Here is a 15522-nt window from a genome sequence, read left to right as displayed (position 1 = left end):
AAGCCTGCCAGAAGAGGTGGGTCTTCAGCTGTCACCAGAAAGATAGAAAGGAAGAGGGCCAGCTTGACCTCCCAAGAGAGAGCAGTCCATAACCTGGGAGCTGCCACAGAGAAAGGTCCTCTCCTGTGTTCCCATCAGCTGTGCTTGTGCTGGCAATGGGATCCAGAGGAAGGCCTCCTCTGATGATCTTAAATGTGAAGAAGGCTCAAATATTTTAATTTCGCTTGTGTGATTTAAAAAATTAGGGGCGGGGAGGACCAAGTGGCATAATCCCACATTATTACACTGGAAGGACTTTCCGTTTGGCAGATTCTCGACAGAATACTGGCATAATTGAAAATCAACACAAAATGATTAAAAATGAGCACAGATGTGTTACTTCATGTGTGTATGTCTAAGTCTCAAGCCAGTCAATGCTTAATATGTCTCGTTGCTTTCTTAGTTCTTAAACTTGTTTCTAATCTACCATACAGTTTTCTGAATAGCTTTCCCTCTCTCACAGAATTTCCTTTTAATTGCTACATTTATAGTTATACCATAAATTGAATTTGACAGTAAATATCCCATGGGCCAAGCCTATGCTGCTATGTTGCAATAGGAATTGGTTTGCTAATTAATGAAGAGGGTTATCATTTCCAAACCATTTCCCCAGGCGCTGCAGCCCATGGGGGGAAAGCCATTATGTTCTCACTTATGGCGTCATTAAGTGCAGAACGGAGCACCCCTCCTGTGGCTTATTGGTTCACTTTCATTTCTCCCAAGTCCTCTAAGGAATGACTGAAAAAGTGAGGCATGTTTAGCCTGGAGCAGAGAAGATGTAAAAGATGGAGCAGAATTCTTCTGGGATGTTCAAGAAGGCAGGGCTAGAACGGATGGGTGAAAACTGCAGACTTTGGTTTAACATTAGGAGAAACTTCTTAACATCTAATTTTATTCTTTCTTTCTTTAGACAGTGGAATGGATTGCATCTCAAGGTGGTGGAGCCCACTTCAGTAGAGAGGCTGTCTGGGAAGGATCCTGGAGTTTCAACCTCCAGGATCCTTCCCAGGATTAAGTTGGTTCCTCCAGATTAAGTTGGGGTTGGACTAGCTGACCTTCCTGGAAGTTTTATGATCCTATTGTTGTCGTTTGCCTTTGAAAGACACGTTGGCCACTTTTCTTTTACTTAATCGAAATTAAGAATTTTTTTTTAAAAAAAAATCTCTTCTGTTCAATTCAGTTTATTTGTGTGAAGTCTTGACCAAGAGCATAATACAAAGACTGTGTGAATATACAAAGTAACAATAGACAAAATCCACAGGCCATGCAGAACCAACATGTATGTCAGAATCAACCTGGGGAAAAAATAGCGTGTAATCCCCCCTCCCAGAGAAAATAGCTCCGGATAAGAATTGTGCACCTTTCGTGGTTAAATGCTTATCTTTTCCACAAGAAAATTATAGTTTCATTAGCATCTCTTAACTTCTCACTTCTTAAGATCTAGCCAACAAATTTACCCTTGACATATTTGGCAAGGGAAGTAAATAATGGTATATATGAGGGTTTGTTTTTTTAAAAAAACAATCAAAATAATATATTCGCGAAGGCTTTCACGGCCGGGATCTAATGGTTGTTCTGGTTTTTTGGGCTCTTTGGCCGTGTTCCTAACGTTTTGCCAGTCTCTGTGGCCGGCATCTTCAGAGGACAGCAACCTGTGCTCTGGTGTAGTTGGCTTGGGAGTTTTCAGGATTTCTAAAATTTAAATCAAGAATTTAAGACTCCAATGCCACTTTTAAAAAACAACACCCTTCATCTCACTGTTTGCCTGTTTTAACTGGCTGACTTCTGTGGGTGTGTTTTGGTTTTTAAAAATGTCGAGGCAGAGTTGTATGCAGTGGTGTGTAACATCTAGTTTTGACCTAAAAGGATGGGGCAGACTGTACATGCAATGGTGCGTAAATCTAATTCCAGCCTCAAAGATCAAGGCATGTCAACATCTCAGCCCAAAATACTGCAGTAACAGTACATGCAATGGTGTGTAACATGTAGTTAGGAACCTATTAATACTGCTAAGTGTGGCTAACAGGATTTTTCTCATTTCATTCCTTTACTGAGCCTTGCCTACATGATTTTTGTATGGTGCTTTTCTGATGTGCAGATTATGTGCACATGTGCTTTTCTATACTGATAAAATATACACATGTGCTCATGTGTGTGCACACTCTCTCGCACACACACAAGGTGTGTGTCTAAATCTAATAGTTGTCCCATTTCAGTGAACATATGGAAATGAATGGGACTATTTTCGCGAAGGTTTTCACAGCCGGGATCTAATGGTTGTTGTGGGTTTTTCGGGCTCTTTGGCCGTGTTCTGAAGGTTGCTCTTCCTAACGTTTCGCCAGTCTCTGTGGCCGGCATCTTCAGAGGACAGCACTCTGTGCTCTGGTGTAGTTGGCTTTGGGAGTGCAGTATTTACGGCTGTGAGATGGGCCTTTGTCTTTTTCTGTAGATGGGTGATTTGTGTGTATTGTTGTGGGTGTATGGTTGTGCTAAGGAAAAGAGATTATCTGTTCCTGTGGTTGATGGGTGTCATTAGCTGGTCTTTTGTGTGTAGTGATCCCTTGTCCGTGTGGCTGAGTAGAGTTCATTGACCTTTTGCACGCTGTATTTTTGAGAGCTGGGAATCAGCATTATATCATCTTCCAGAAGAAAAAGCAGAGGAAATAAGAGGGGAAGTGACTAGGATCCTACGGAAAGCAAAACCCCCTAAAAGCAACATAACAAGAAAGGAGAGAAATGCCATCAAGTCCCTGAACTCAGACCCAGTCATCATCATCCTGCCAGCAGACAAAGGCAACGCCACAGTAATCATGGAAACAGAAGAATACAAGGACAAAATCAGAGAACTTCTAGACCCCACCACCTACAGAAAACTGAAACGGGACCCAACCAACAAAACCACAAAACAAACAAACATGTTGATCAAGAGTTCCTCCCTGCACCCCAACATCCTTCAATGTATCTACAAGACAGAAGCCCTCCCACCAAGACTATACGGACTTCCCAAAATCCACAAGGACTCAATCCCACTCAGGCCCATTGTAAGTGCCATCGGCTCCCCAACATATGAATTAACCAAACACCTAGCGATCCTCCTACAGACCCACATTGGACAAACCTCATCCTACATCAAAGACGCAGGACATTTCATAAGCAAGATCAGCACCCTAAAACTCAACCCTGGGGACAGACTGATCAGCTTTGATGTTGTATCCCTGTTCACTAAGGTACCGATAAAGGACACCCTGACACTCATCCAGCAGATCTTTCCAGAAGACATCAAGGCCCTCTTCCAACACTGCCTAATGACCAGCTATTTCCAGTGGGACAATGAATTCTATGAACAGACAGATGGAGTGGCCATGGGCAGCCCCCTCAGCTCGGTTATAGCAAACGTCTACATGGAGCATTTTGAAAAATTGGCCCTGGCTTCAGCACCCCTCACACCCACAGTCTGGTTCCGATATGTGGATGACACCTTTGCAATTTGGAGTCACGTTGAAGAAAAATTGGAAGAATTTCTCAACCATCTCAACAGCATCTATCCAAATATACAATTCACCATGGAAAAAGAAATAGAGGGCCAACTCCCATTCTTAGATGTCATGGTCCTACGCAAAACTGACTTTCGACTGGGACACAAGGTCTACAGAAAACCCACCCACACAGACCGGTACCTCCACATAAACTCCAGCCACCACCCACAGCAAAAAAGAGGCATAATCAAAACACTGGTAGACCGTGCAAATCGTAACTGTGAAGCTCAGTTTCTTAGGACTGAACTCAACCATCTGAATTGGGCCCTACAGGCAAATGGCTACTCCAAAAATGAAATCACAAGAGCCATCAAACCAAGAAAACAACACCGAACTGAAGAAGAAAAACAGCCACCCACAAATAAAGTATTTCTGCCATACATCAAAGGGGTAACGGACCGAATGGGGAAACTTTTGAAAAAACACAATCTACAAACAGTATTCAAGCACACCACAAAAATACAACAAATGTTATGATCAGCAAAGGACAGAAGGGACCCCCTCACCGCTGCAGGAGTATACCGGATACCTTGCAGCTGTGGCCAGGTATATATTGGAACCACAAAATGAAGCATCCACACCAGAATCAAAGAACATGAGAGACACTGCAGACTAAAACAACCAGAAAAATCTGCAGTAGCAGAACATGCCCTGAAACAAACTGGACATGAAATTCTATTCCAGAATACTGAAATACTGTACAACACCAGCAATCATTACGTCGGACTGCCCAGGGAAGCCATTGAAATCCACAAGCACCAGCAAGACTTCAACAGAAAAGAGGAAAGTGTGAAGCTCAACAAAACCTGGCTCCCAGCTCTCAAAAATACAGTGTGCAAAAGGTCAACAAACTCTACCCAGCCACAAGGACAAGGGATCACAACACACAAAAGACCAGCTAATGACACCCATCAACCACAGGAACAGATAATATCTTCTCCTTAGCACAACAATACACCCACAACAATACACACTAATCACCCATCTACAGAAAAAGACAAAGGCCTATCTCACAGCCATAAATACTGCACTCCCGAAACCAACTACACCAGAGCACAGAGTGCTGTCCTCTGAAGATGCCGGCACAGAGACTGGCGAAGCGTTAGGAAGAGCAACCTTCAGAACACGGCCAAAGAGCCCGAAAACCCCACAACAACCAATGGGACTATTATTTATTTTATGTATATATTTAAAATATTTTTACTTCGCCTTTCTCCTTGAGAAAGGACCCAAGGCAGCTTACAATGAAGGACAATATTTAAAGATGAAAACAATTATACAAATGGTGGTTAACACCATTGAAAGACAATATTAAAAACTACAAATAATGAATAAGGAAGCACCTTAAAACATGAATAGGAAATATTAAGGCGAAGATCAATATGTATATATATAGATCAACAGGTATATATAATAGGACTAACAATGGCATACATACTGATGTGACTGACTTATTTTCGCCAGCTTCAGAGGAGGAGTTGCTTGAAGGAACAAGGGATAACCCAAATGCCTTTCTGAAGCCAAAATACAAAGTCCCAAATATATTTATTTATTGATTGAGGTAGGAAATAGCTCAAAGTACATAGCCATTAAAGCCCTAAAATAAATTTGCATAAATGCAAATCCATAAGATCAATATTTGTATTCACCTTTTGGGTCCCCCTCCTTCACGAATAGGTTAAAATTCTACTACTTAAACCAAGGTGGGAAAGGCCTTATCCTGCTCCGTGGAAACAACAGCTGCTGCTTCTTCATCTATCTTGCTCTTTCTCAACTCAAATTTTGAATCACAGCCTCTTCCCCATTGGGCTGAACCAAACAGTTCACAAGAGCTGCACAAAAAACAGATCTTTCAGATCTTTGAAATCTGAAAAATTGTGTGTGTGTGTGTGCTTCAGAAGCAACTGTAATGAGACAATATTTTTCTAATTTATTCTATGGTATTCACTAGGAATATGTGGAAGCCCCTGACTCACACTGTACCTGAATAAAAGGCATATGGAGAAGGGCTGGCCTGCCTTATACATTTGGGGAACCTTCCAACCCACTCAACCCACTTCATACCTGAGTCTGTGCACTTCCAGATCTCCCTCTCTCTTTTAATCTCATTAATGGGATGGGAAAATGCATGTGGCTATAACTGGAATGGAATATAGTGCCTTAATTGCGAGACTTATCCACTCAAAGCCCATGTAACAATCATTCTTCCACAACCACACACAACCAATACTGTAATAACCTTTCGATAAAGTTTTGTAAACTAACTAACTTGGTTGAGAGAATAAAGAAAATGAAGAATATTCCAGGACACAAAAAGGTTTTTTAAATCCAAGTCCTTCTTTTCACCCTATAGCTCTGAGAAATGGCTGGGGAAGCACTTGCAAAGGGCCAAATATGTTACATGTCAACTTCAGTGTGAGCCCTCCTCAGCATCTCTATGGTTTGCAGGTCTACAGGAGATTTTGAGCTATTGGAGTGATGGGTGTCAGTAGTTCAATCAACTGTGTTATATTTGATTTCCCCAAGTCCTGCCTCCTGTGTTTGCAGTTACATCACTCCCCCCCACATGAACTAGAGAGTTCCATTATCCACGGGAAATCTTGAGATATGCAACTGTGCAAAGTCATGGAGAGAGCCCAAACAGACTTCTCCTTATTCAAACTCATTGTCTTCCAGACTGAACTGCATCTTTCTTGATGTTTTTTTTTTTGGGGGGGGGGGGTGTCCAGAAAGACTCAGTGAGACCCTTGTGAAATTGATTTCAGGTACCTCCCTGGCTGTTACCTCCAATGTAAATTATCAAGTTGAAAAGTAACATTGGAAGTAAAATGCCAGGCACCTTCCAAGTGCCCTTTTATATACAAGACACATTTCACTGGCCAGGTAAGCAAGAGAAGATGAAAAGAGAGTTGAGGATCCTTGTTCAAGAGATGAAGTATCATCTGTGTTTGGCATTTCATGTTCATCTGATAAAAATGTGCTTCAGACTGACGGGCAGAACATAAAACGAAAACGCTACCACAACCCCAGGCTCAATCTGTCTTGACTGAAAGACATGAAAAGCAAGGGGTGATAAACAAACACCAAGAAAGATGTGCAAATGGGAGCAGGGAGGGGGAGCTCCAGGGTTTGATTTTGCTCCAAATAAAAGGATTTTGTCAAAGGTTCTCTCCTTCCCTCCCGACTTTGGAACCTTTTCTGCCCTTAGGGTTTCCCTAAAGGAGAGAGGGCTCCAGACTGTCTCATGCTGGATTAATACTCTGGCAGGTTTACTTTGGATCGACATGGCCTGTAGTTTCCCAGTGCATAGATGTTTGGGTTTGGAGATGGATCTTTTCATGAACAATTATCAGATTCTGAACCTTACTTGCTTTTTCCTTCTGTAGCAAAAATTGGGAGGAACTCCACCAACCTTGACCTGTACCCGTCACAACATTTGCAAATACTCTTTGTCAGCAAAAACGGCTGTTGGTTATCAGAGCATTAAGACAGATCACATAGACACCTTGTCTCAGTCAACTAGCAAACCAACAATGCTAGCTATAAAATAATCATTCAGCAAAGCAACAGGAGTAGAGATGGGCACAAACCATGGTCTGGCAGTTCAGCCCCGTTCAGTGTGGCACCTGCACATGGGTTCTACAGATGCTGTGCACTCCCCTCTCCCTCTACACACTCACCCATTCACCGGTTGCAGTGTGCTTAACTCCTATGCCTTCTCTATGTGATTGTCCACTCAGATGAAAAGGTGGGCAGGTAAGCCTGTGGTGCTGCCAATGACTGGGCACTCAAGGTGAAGGCGTGGGGAGGGAAGTGCACATCGCCTGGGCAAAGGGCAGGCGCACATAGGAGGTGGGAGAGGGGAGTGCATTGCACCTGCAGAACACCTGATAGGGACTTTAGGTTTAGGCAGTGCCTTTTCCTTAGCCCTAGCAGAGTTTTATCCTATTCAGGTACCAGTATGCAGACAAGTAAAGGAATGAGAGTCCATTAAGGTAAAGAAAAACTGTATTGCTTGGAGTAGTATTAGAGTCATATATACAGAGTTGTCTTAGTCCATTCCAATAGTCATACATCATAAAGCATTTTAATTCAGTCTAGTTACCATAGCACGTATCCAGAGTCCTTAGCAATTTTCAGCATCATAACTCAGTCCTTCAGAGTCTCTCCTTGTTCAACCCCAATGAACATTACTCAGAGGCTATTTACTTTATTGCCCCCATTGGCCAATCAGATATTAGATTCCCCAGGGTTTTACCTCAGCATTTTGTTTCCACAGCTGGATTGAATCAAACTGGTCAGCTTGTTACATAGCTGAATGAGGTGATTAGACTCTTTCTACAAACTTTGATTCATCAATTCTTACAGAGTTTTTCTAGGCCTGTCAACACCTGTGCAGGTGCCACACCAAACTGGACCAAACCGCTGAACCTCTCTAAACAGAAGCATGCTGGCACTACCTAGGATGTTGAAAATGCACCACAGGCCCAATTACAATTGAAAACTGGAAAATTGGGAGACTCTCCCTTTTGATTACCAAGCAACAGCTGAAATCCTGTTGCTGAGTGCAGTATAGGCCTTCTCTAGTGCAGTAAGTTGCACTAGAGAAGGCCTATTAAATCAGTGAGGATTTGGTCAGTCAACTCCTCTCTATGTTCCATTGATTCAAGTGGGTCTTTTCTAATGCAACTCCCTATGCTCAGCAATGGGATTGTAGTCAGACATAACATTCACATACAGTAAATCCCAATTTGGTACTGTTTTGGAGTTGAAAGAGGAAAACACCTATTGCTTTAGACTGTGATTTCTCAAAGAAAAGGGTGTACATTTAATAAATTTGGGACAATTTCTCCTCACTCATTGTCTTCCTACTTATTTCTGAGTGCAACCTGATCTGGTTCATTTTCCTGTCACATGCTTTCCTGTGCTTCAGCTCTTCCTGCCACAAACAGTCTCCACACCATTGTTTCATTGTTTTTCCCCTCAAGATTTAATTCCTTCGTTGAGGGCCAGAAGTTTCAGCCTGATTTTCATCAAGATTCTCCACCCTTTGCCATTAATATTATTCTATGTCTTTTAAACACCGCACTTCAAGAAGGATACCAACAAATTGGGACAAATTCAGAAGAGGGCAAACAAGGATGATCGGGGGCTGGAAACCAAGCCCTATGAAAAATTGGGCATAATTAGCCTTGAGAGAAGAAGACAGAGGGGTGATATAACACTTTTCAAATACTTGAAAGGCAGTCAGACAGAGGAGGAACAGGATCTGTTCTTGATCAACCAAAAATGCAGAACATACAAAAAGGGGCTCAAGTTACAGGAAGCAAGGTTTTGGTTGAATATCAGGAAAAACTTCTTAACTGCTAGAGCAGTATGATAGTGGAACCAATTACCTCGAGAGGTGGTGAGGGCTCCAACACTGGAGGCATCCAGGAGAAATTAGACAACCACCTGGCAGATATCCTTTGATTTGTATTCCTGCATCAAGCAGGGGGTTGACTCGATGATCTTATAGGCCCCTTCCAACTTCATGACTATGATTCTATGAAACTTTGTGAGCTCCTCTTCAGATATGTTTTATCTTCTACAAATGAATAGTAGATTCTGGAGCCAATGCCTGGGGTCCCACTTAGTCAAACCAAGAGATGGCCTGATGCAGGAACAGTGCAACTTTTCCTTCCCCACACAAGAAGAGCCCCAGTGCGTCCTTGTGCAAGGAGACGTTGCCACATCAATTTTCACTTGTGCAAGGGCACATCTGAGACTCCAAGTGTGTCACTACAGATGCAGTTCTCCATTTCACCATGGCTCCACAGCCACAGATGAAACTTGCAATAGTTCCCCAGTATCATTCTTAGAAATCCTGAGCCCAGCAATGATCACAACCATTTTATCTTTATGATGGGTTGTTACATTTGGTTATGACATCAGCTGCTATTTCTTTGTTTTCAGCAGCCAGTGCTAATTCAAAATTAGAACTGCTTTACATTAATATAATTATGAATGGGAATAATTCTAGAGTTCAGCTCCACGCCCATAATTCTACCAGGAGCAAACAGTGGGATGAAGGTACATAGACCATGAACATTAGATCACCCTATCTTCTCATTTACATTCAGCTGTAGTTAAGGCTGTTGGGGGGGGGGAACAAGTTGAAACTATTGTATAGGCTGGCTGCTGGAAAGCAATTATAATGTATCACAGTTGAGGCCACCTTTCTTTCTTTGAATGTCCCATCCTGGTTGCCAGTTACTGAAACTAATTATTCCAGAGTTCCTCACCATCATCAAAGGCAGAAAGTGAAGTCTTGTTGGAGACTGAACCCTAAGGAAACTCTGGAAATGTGGAAGGGTGAAGAGGTATGCTTTTACATCAGGCCTTTGAAGGAAGATAAGGTTCTCATGAGAACCCTGAATGCAAATTCACAGATTTACGAAGTATACTTCATTTACTTACTGTTTCTTATCTGTAACAATTCGGGGCATCCAATTGCTATGCCACACAAGGCTACAGTTGATTTACAGCACCTAGATAATTGGGTAGGTCGTAAAGATTTTCTTAATTAAGAGCTGTTAAATCTAAGCAGTTTATTTCCTCTGCTGGCAGAAAAAAGGGGCATACCTTTGCACTATCGATGCTGTAGACATTCCTCTAGGGTTCTCTAAGTGCATGGCATTAATTTTACTAATTGTGGCACTATGAAATAAGGTCATGAAAATATGTGTTGGGAAAAGCTCCTTGGAATGCAATTCCCTGCAGTCAAACTCATGCCATACAAATGATTTCACAGAAAAAAAAAATCAGAGCACTTCCCAAGTTAATATGCAAAATGAGTGCTGAGAAGCACTTACCTCCAGAGGGGCCAGGTGGGAGCATTCTTTTGTGAGAGTCAGGCTGAATAAACTACTATACAGTAACTTTTTATTACCTAAAATGGGATACAGATAATAGACTTCTATATCATGTGCACCCTTTCCAACTGCTTGCCTCTTTCCAAAGATAGAAGCCATGATTCAAAGAAGGGAAAGGAAGCTAAGAATTATATGTTCAGTCAATATTTTGGCCACCAGTTTTAGTGTGAGGGTGCATACTGCTAATGAGTCAAGCTACAGCCCAGTGACAGAATGTCTTCCTCCTACAACATCAGGTACAGAATTTCAAGTGGCTCTTCACTTCATTGAAACAGCAAGCATGTGTTCCCCTCTGTCAAGGCACCCTCTTCTCCACTCTCTCTTTGAAACAAAATACAGTGGTACCTAGCAAGACGATTATTCCGCAAAACGGTTTTTTCGCTAGACGTTGACTTTTTGTGATTGCAAAACGATGTTTCCTATGGGGAAATTTCACTGGACGATGACTGTTCACAAGACGATGATTTTTACAGCTGATCGTCGGCTTCGCAAAATGGCTTCCCTATAGGCGACCTTCGCAAAACGGGTGTTTTCAGGACCTATGCTTCGCAAGACAGCATTTTTTACAGCTGATCAGCACTTCGCAAAATGGCTTCCATATGGGCAATTTTTGCTGGACGACGACTATTTTCCCCATTGGAACACATTAAATGGGTTTCAATGCATTCCAATGGGGAAACGCTTTTCGTTAGATGATGTTTTCACAAGACAGCTATTTCAGTGGAACAGATTAACATCATCTAGCGAGGCACCACTGTAAGAGGAAAAACAGGTGTCATTATAGTTACCTTCTTACTGTGGTTCTTGTTTTAGAACAATTCATTGTTATGCATTCCCAGGACAACCATCATTTTTAAAAATCAATTAAAAACACTGATGTTTCGGCAGGCCTTCCCTTCAGCCATTCCCTGACCCTTCTTCTTTCTCCTCTCCCCTGTCTTTGTCCCTTTTCGTCTAAGTTTTCCCCATATTTAAAATTGTCTTAAGTCTATTGTAATTGCATTTGTTGTAAGCCGCCTAGAGTGGCCTTAAGTGGCTAGATAGGCGGGATATAAATAAAATAAATAATAATAATAATAATAAATAATAATAGATCTCCATACATATCACCAACACCAAATCTTCCCTGGGGTGTTTCGAAGATCAAGTGATGCACTGGAGCATTTCTGTTTCAGTGACAAAGCATTATTTTTCATTGTCATAGCTGCTTGCATGAAAATGTCCCTTCATTAGTCACCACAACCAGTTCTGTTTAGGTGTTGTAGTATCTGATGGTTTGAACATTCTCAGAGGGAGTGCCTGTAGCTTTCTTCACTCAGTCTAAAGAGAAGACATTTCTGTTTATCAGCTCTCAGACAGAACAAAATAAAATCCTGGAAAATCGGAGATCTTGCATGCAGGATGAATCTACATGTGAACAGAAACCTCTCCTCTTCAGTCAAATGATGACTGCATGAAGCACGCATCAATGGTATGGGGTGTGGATAAGCATTCCTCTGTAAGCATGTTAAAATTACCAGACTCTACAGTGGCTGAATAGGACTGTTATCACCCCAGCAACTGTAATTGAAAGAAGAAATTCAGGTAGTTGTTACTTTTTTTTTTTAATGATGTTGCTTTTCACTGTCATGACATGTCTTTTGATGCTGAGAAGTTAGCAGTAGAGCCTTCATATTTAGCTAAGCTGCTCTATCACATTTTTGAGCTATGTGCTGAATTACATTTGCAGCACTGAAAATATTCTATCACAGTAGTTACAGCTCATGAATATGAAGACCAGAAAACACAGGGGAAAATATAAAACAAAGCTATTCACTTTTAAAGGCTATCAGATAGTACAGAACACACTTAACAGCTGCATTCAGATGTACGGTTACTTCACAGTTTAGCTTTACAAGCATAAACCTAGCTGTTCGTTGGGCTTATGTATTCCCCCTCCTTCTTCAATGTGGCTGTAAGGAGTATATTGGAAGCTCATATTTCTATTGTAGATCAGCAACAGCTTGGCTCCTCATCTGAACCCTAAATATGATCAAGGACATACAACATCCTTGCTTGTCTGACCCTCACATGGGGGAATGAGGAACTGCAACATGTTTCTTTTTTCCCATGAGGATGATGATAAAATAAGAATACGCACAGTATCTGCAACAAATTCTTTTCACTCCCACTACACCACTGCAGAAAAACCTTTGAGGAGTATGGTCTACTCTTTGTATGACAGCATCCTCCAGTAAGGAGGAAGAAAACAAGCAAAGTAATTTGACAAGCGGTACAAAAGTAACATGGCAGGTGGGCTAATTATCTGGAAGAATTCAGCTCTCTCTGAGCAGTGAAGCCGAGCCCAAAACAGGCAGCTGAACTTGAGGAATCTTCAGTTGAATGGACAAGCAGAAAGGGAAAGAAGAAAAACAGAAAAGAGAGAGTATCAGATGAGGGCAAAGAATGTGAATGTAAAAACACAGTGAAAAGGGATTGTTATCAAACATAAATGATTGTTCCTTTACACAAGAAAAGCAAATCCTGGATCTCCAGGATTTATGTCACATTTATATGCATGTCTCTCTTTTTTTGCAAAGTATACTGGTAGTTAATAGCTTGTTTTGGGAAGCTGAGTGCTCTAAACATGATGAGCATTACACTTAAATTCTCTGACAAGCGCAACCTCTGAGCCTTGATTATATATTGGGGATTTTTTGTTATTTTTCTTAGCAGAGCACAAGACAGAAAAAACAACAGCACAGAAACAGGGATAATCTCAGTCCTCATCCCCTGCCTACCCCTTTAGTTTCTTTTCCACACAGACTAGCACTTTAATATGATAAAAGAATTCAAAGCAGAACAAAGGTATCTTTACATACAGTTGCCCTTTGTAGTTATAATCAGAAGAATTTTAACAAAGAACATGGAGTCTCCACCATATGGAAGAGTTCCTCCAGCTTCTTGCCTCTAACAGTAATAATATGATTAAGGGTGTGGCTAGAATTGCTCCATTTTAGTTCTGTTCCCGTGTGTTTAATTGCTGGGATCAAACTAAAGCAGCTGGCTGGCTGCCCTTTGGTGAAGTCAATGATTTTGAGCAGCACTTACTGATCTTGAGATGTTAATGGACAACATCAACATGCTGCTCACCTAAGTTGTAAAAGGAAAGAGAATTATCCATTTCTCTTTTTCTTTTTAATTCTTTTAAAAATTCTTTCAAAGCATCTGATGCACTGTGTCAGGCTGCAGTCACACCAGCAAAATGTTTCTGAGTTACCCCTCGTGGATTTCAATCCCTTGGGGGGGGGCTTACATCTGTCTAATCCAGCATGAAGTACTCAAGGAGGGTTTTCTTATCCTGCCACTAACAGCTTGCTTCAACCAGGTGGTGGTAAGAACACAATGCACTTTCAAGGTATTCTCGCATTATGGGTGATTTACTGACACACTGATGTACCCACACAATTTTTTTAAGAGAAAGGGGACAGAGAAATGCACAGAAAAGGAAGGGGATATGTCACGCTTGAGAGGTGTAGATGAACGTACCGCATCTAATTTACCATAAAAAAGGCAGAACGGTTAAAAATGTATGAATCACTATCAAAGGATGTATGCTACATGAACACAATATGAAACTATACAGGAAACATGAGACACGAGGGGAAAAAAAGGGGGCGGATTTCTCTAGTGTGACTGCAGCCTCAGTTAGCAACAATTATAAAGAAATAGAAAACCTCTGCTTCCTTCTCCTCTGCAGGTGAGCAGCAAGGACACTTCCTGTTTCTTTCGATTATTAAGCGGCTAAAACAAAGTACAGAGGAAGAGACAGGAGTGTCTTTTTTAAAGGGGGAGAAGATAAGTCTCCACTGGGTTGCTTGAAATGCAGTGTGGTTCATTCTTGCATGTGGATGGAAGGATTACCTCAAACAATATGCTGTACTTCCAATTACCCTGTTTAGTATGAACATCAGTGCTTGCAAACCTTGGGTTTGTGGACTACAACGCCCCAGAAATAGTTCAGTGGTTGAGGTCTCTGGCTGTGGAGCCAGAGGTTGGGAGTTGAGTTCCCCACTGGGCCTCCTTGACAGGGGCTAAACTCAATGATCCATAGGGTCCCTTCAAGCTCTATATTTCCAAGATTATTAGGGAGGCATCTCATGTATAACTAGAAATGCAATTTGAATTCTCTTGTAATTAGAGCAATATTGCTTCTTCTTAAGTTAAAAATATAGTGAAATGTAGTTTATGTTTCTACTATTGGAAAACTGGACTGTTAAATTTGGGAGTGTGGATTCACAGAAGCTTGGAAAGAAATCTGTGTAAGTTGCTCATGGAACAATAAGGGATTCATGATTTCTAGTACTATTCTAGTGAATGTTGAAATCCTGCCTGTCAGACATCTGTGACCAGAGTCCCTGATGAGAAGACAGATGTCAAGCACATTCTCATGGGTTCCCAAACTGTATACAGTGCTGCCCCAGGAGCACCGCCAAACCCAGCCATGGGTACCATGGAATCCTCCTATCCTTCTCCCAGCCACTCTCCCACACCTAAAGTATGGCACAGGTGTCCATGCAGGGTTGAGAGTGAGAGCCCTGGCCCAGTTTTGCAAAAGGATTGGGTTTCCTGCCTTCCTACAAGGGAGCTTTCCCCCTGCCGCATTCCCCCCCCCCCAGCGTGCGCAGCTTCTTCAATTCTCCAGGAACTGCTTCCCTCGGAAAAGAAATGAGTATTTTTTCATTTAGATTAGGCATCCTTCAGTGACAAGGGACTATGGCAACGTGCTCTGAATGGGGGACTTGGAACAGCCTCTAGTGAGGCTGAGAAGGCCAACTTGAGAGTGACAATCCCTTCCACACGGAAGACAAATACAATCTGTCCCCTGTCCAGCTCCATGATTTGGCTGTTTTTGGGACTGCCTCTTTGCCTCGGCCTGCTGGACAACAAGGGTCTCCATCAAAATGGGAGAGGCTGTGATGTAACACCTGCCTCCAGGCTGAACGCTCAGATGTCAAGGTTTCCCATCTGTTGAGGCCCATTCCTAAGGCCTT

Source organism: Pogona vitticeps, chromosome 1, assembly GCF_051106095.1.
Source record: "Pogona vitticeps strain Pit_001003342236 chromosome 1, PviZW2.1, whole genome shotgun sequence".
Classification (NCBI taxonomy): domain Eukaryota; kingdom Metazoa; phylum Chordata; class Lepidosauria; order Squamata; family Agamidae; genus Pogona; species Pogona vitticeps.
This window is presented reverse-complemented; position numbering follows the sequence as displayed.